Here is a 4,642-nt window from a genome sequence, read left to right on the forward strand (position 1 = left end):
AGAAACCAAAGTTGGTTCATCTTTGCTCCTCCATTGCCATAACTTGAAGTAAGGAAGAAGAAGAATTCTTGTTTAATTTTCGGCTTAGATGATGGCTAGAATGAGGTATGTACTATGCCATTCTTGAAAATTTATGCATAACTGAGATGATTAGTTTGAATTCTACCTATTCCATGGTTTAAATTTAGGCTATTAGGAGGTTTGAAATTCGGCCAAGAAGCTTGAAACTCTTAGTAGATATTTTAATGTCATTAAAATGGATAGTAATGTAGGATATGATGAGTTGTTAATTGTTTTTAACTTGAAAGTTGAGGTTAGTATGTGTTTTTAGGGAGGTGCCGAATGTGGTCATTGAAGGTATCTTAATGAATAATATTTTTGGCTTGAATTGATAACATTCGGTCAAGGACTATGTGGGTTAGCAAATTCGGTAAGATGTATAGGTGTTAATTACTTTGCATACGATGTGTTGAAGAATAGGTAGTGGTTTATTAAGGTGATGTAGGGTAAATTTTTAGTTTAGTTAAGTTTAAGCATTCGGCATTGATTATAATATTGGATATGAGAGTGCAAAAGATTAGAAATTATTTTAAGTGAGTTATGACATTAATATGAGCAAGATAGAATCGACTATAAATGTGATTGAGTAATTCGGTCATTGTTTGGCATAGGTGAAACCTATGTGCAATTTACTACATTTGGTCATGAAATGGAAATTCAATATGAAGGCTAAGTTTGAGTAGTTAGGGCCGAATGGGGTATATATGATATTAAGGCATGCAATATATATATGTGTATACGTGGTTGTGCATAAAATGAGTAATCGATTAAATTGTGAGAGTCACACATAGGTATATATATATATATATATATATATATGCCTTATGTATGTACCTTATGACATAGAGACATTCGGATATACATATATGTATATATATATTATATATATAGTTAAATTCGTGTATATGAAAGCATGATAAGTTATGTGAATCTTTGTTTGTGTATGCGAATTAGATATTGATTTAATAAGCATGAAATCGAGTCATGGCATATTTTATAAAACATAATATGCATTGAAGTTATATATGATTGTCAAATGTGACTATTAAAGAATTAAAGTTGAGTAAGTAATTAAACAAATTCATTTGTTTAAATTAAGCTCAAGAGCAAAGAGGAACTAAATCGAGATAGGGAAAGGAGAAAGCAATCGAGTAGCCTATCCAAGAATATTCAAAATATCCGAGGTAAGTTTTAAGTAATCACCTTTAGTATAAAATTTATGATGCCTTGACATGTGTATATTAGATGAATTATGAACTTTTGAGTCTACTTGAACTAAGTTGTGTGATAAATAATCTAAGTATATGAACTATGGTCGAATGGTCAATACGGGTTAAGCTTGATTAATGAAATGTATATGAGATATTTTTGTTTAAATTTTAAACCGAAATGTAATTGATGGTGTTCATATGGAGCTTATATTCGCATGTAGCAAATGACTACTAATGTGACATATTAAATGAGATGTGTTAATATATGATTAAATATGCATGATACTTGAGGAATGTTATCCAGGCTTAAAGACCTGCAGGCTTCGTGCTGGAATTGTATCCGGGCTTAAAGACCCGCAGGCTATATGCTAGAATGTTATCCGAGCTTAAAGACCCGCAGGCTTCATGCTGGAATTGTATCTGGGCTTAAAGACCCGCAGGCTACGAGTTGGTATTATACCGGGTTTAAATTCCCGTAGGCTGGTGCCAGAAATTTGTTTCAAGTTCTAAGACTTGACAGGATTGATGCGAGTAAATTAAGTAAGATTACGACATTGAATATCCGCGGGAAAAACCACCGTCGAGTAAGTACTATATATTTAACATGTTAAGGTACGTATTATGTACTCATATGTGAATTGATTTTAAAGTGAATTATTAGTATCATAGAACGATATATATATACGTGTGGATGAATACGGTATCTAAGAATAAGAGAATGACCTATTCGGTCAATGTATGTCATTATATGAAAGTATGTGACTTAAAGTAATTGTATGAGTCATATAGTATAATGAAATATGTGCTGGAAATTTCTTGTGTATTCATATATATATATATATATTCGGCCAATAGGCTTTATAACTAGTGTACTTGTGTATATTCGATCAAGTGATTTACAATTAGAATACGAGTTCTGTGATACTTAATGTTTGATTTAAATAACAAGTTTTTAATTGTATGAAATGCTTAAAACTTACTAAGCCTCGAAAGCTTACTCTGTTCCTTATTTCTTTGTTTTATACATTGTTGATTTTGGCTACCGACTCGGGGAACAACAGCAGTTCACCATACTATCGATCTTTTTGGTACAGTTATATTTTTGGCCTTGATATGGCATGTATAGGTTAGGCCGGTGATAGTTATGTTTTGTATTGTAAATATTTTGGCCATATATGAAAATGGCATTTATAACTTATAAATCAATAAGTATTCAGCTCGATTTCTGTTTATTTCAATTGGTATTGTGAATGAAAAATTTAATGTTTAGCTCGGTAATACCTCTTAGCCTAAAACTGGCGATCGGATTCGGGCTAGGGGTGTTACATGCATTCTATATGATAACGGTGTCTATTTGCTATGGCTTATTAAATGTGAAGCCCTTATATTGTAATTAGACCTTTGATAAGGTTAATGGACATAAATGGCCTAATGTTTGATGATTAAATGGTTTAATAACCAAGTGTAAAAATGTAAACTATGTATAAATGTATTATTATTAATAAAACAAAAACATAAAAATATGGTTTCATTCATCTCTCTTCAATTGAATAACAAAAGAAGAAGAAGCCATTGAAGCTTTCTAACATTTGGCCATTGCATGATTACATAGGCAAGTCCATTTTGCTCGGTTTTTGATGATTTTTACGTTTTTGTGATTGTTGCTTTGAGTACTAGCTAGCCCATGCTTCAATTCTTGAAAGTGTTGATGATTTTGAAAGTTTCCATTGATGAATGCTTGAGTTCTTGAATGTTTGATGATGGAAAATGAGTATTTGTTGATAGATTATCATGTTTTATAAAGTGATTTTTAGTGAAATTGCATAAAAAGAACTAATTTGTGAAAAGTGTAAAATGTGTGGTTAAATGTGTGAAATATTGATAAATATGGGTTGATATGGAGCCTATAGATATTCGGCTAGCTTGGGTTTAGTTGAAATTGTTGTAAATTATGTTTTGGATGAAATCAAATGAATTAAGGAGTAAAAGAGTTAATTTTGAATTTATATAGATCGAGAAAGAAAGGAATCGGATTTAGATCACGGAAAATCGAAGGTTATCGACTAATTGATCTGATTTGTCAATTCTGTGTACGAGGTAAGCTCGTACGTGATAAATGAAATTACAATTATGTTTTTAATGTTTTAATAATGCATAAATTGTATATATGTGACGACGATTGCGAATGGTGATAAATCGACTATGTTTGGCACTTAGTATGTGTTTCAAAATAGCTTCGGCTATAAATAGCACTTAGTGTGTGAATTGGAATAGCTTCGGCTATATGAGGCACCAAGTGTGCGATATCACGATAGCTTTGGTTTAATGTAATGGCACTAAGTGTGCGATATCGTTATAGCTTCGGCTAATCATTTATGCACTAAGTGTGCGAGTAATTTGAGTATTGAAAGATTTCAGAATGATTTAACGTGTTGAACAAATAGGTAAGAATGAAATAAATAAATACGAGAAAGTACAAGTATGTATGGTACCTATGTGGTAGTTGATACTATGTGTATGAAGCTTGATCAGTTTGTATATATATGATAATGAGACAGCCTGAATTAGGGCCTAATCAGAATAGTGGTTTCGTGACCACAAATCCGAGATAGGAATAATTATTTTATAATTATTTTGAGGTTCATGATATGATTGCATGATTGTGTGAAAATTTCATGACGAAACTCTATGCATAAAGTGCTTAAGTTAAGATTAGGGACTAAATCGAATAATTTGCAAAACTTGCATTCTAGAAGTTTTTAGTATGAAATTGCTTTGGAATATTAATGAAGAGGTCTTAAATAGCAATTTGACCAATTTCTAAATCTATGGACAAAAATTGGATATGGATGGAATTTTTTGAAAGTTTAGTAGTAAGGGCATTTTGGTAATTTGTATATTAAATGAAATAGAATGGGAAAAATAACACAAAAATGGTCAACATCTCAATTAGTTGCTGCTGAAATTTTCTCTCCTCCATAGCTAGGGTTTCTTCAAGTTTCAAGCTTCATAGTAAGTGACTTCAAGCCCCGTTTTTAATGATTTTTATGTTTTTGAAATCCTGGTAGCTCGATTTATCTAATTTTAGCAATAATTCAACCTAGGGTTCATATTTGGAAAAATACCCATAGGTGAAATTTGTGTATTTTGGTGTTTTATAATAGAATATGAGGTTTTAAATTATGTTAGACAACTTGTGCTACTCGGTTTTGAGTGAAAACGAGTAAAAGGGCTTAATCGATAAAAATACCTAATGTTCATAAGTACATGTTAGAGTGAGAATTTGATGTTTCCATAGAAGATAAAAATGTTTATCATGTCATAAAACATAAGTGTAATGGCTGAAATTAAATTTCCGAGCCTAGGGGAAA

The sequence above is a fragment of the Gossypium arboreum genome, chromosome 2 (assembly GCF_025698485.1).
Source record: "Gossypium arboreum isolate Shixiya-1 chromosome 2, ASM2569848v2, whole genome shotgun sequence".
In the NCBI taxonomy this organism is placed as follows: Eukaryota; Viridiplantae; Streptophyta; class Magnoliopsida; order Malvales; family Malvaceae; genus Gossypium; species Gossypium arboreum.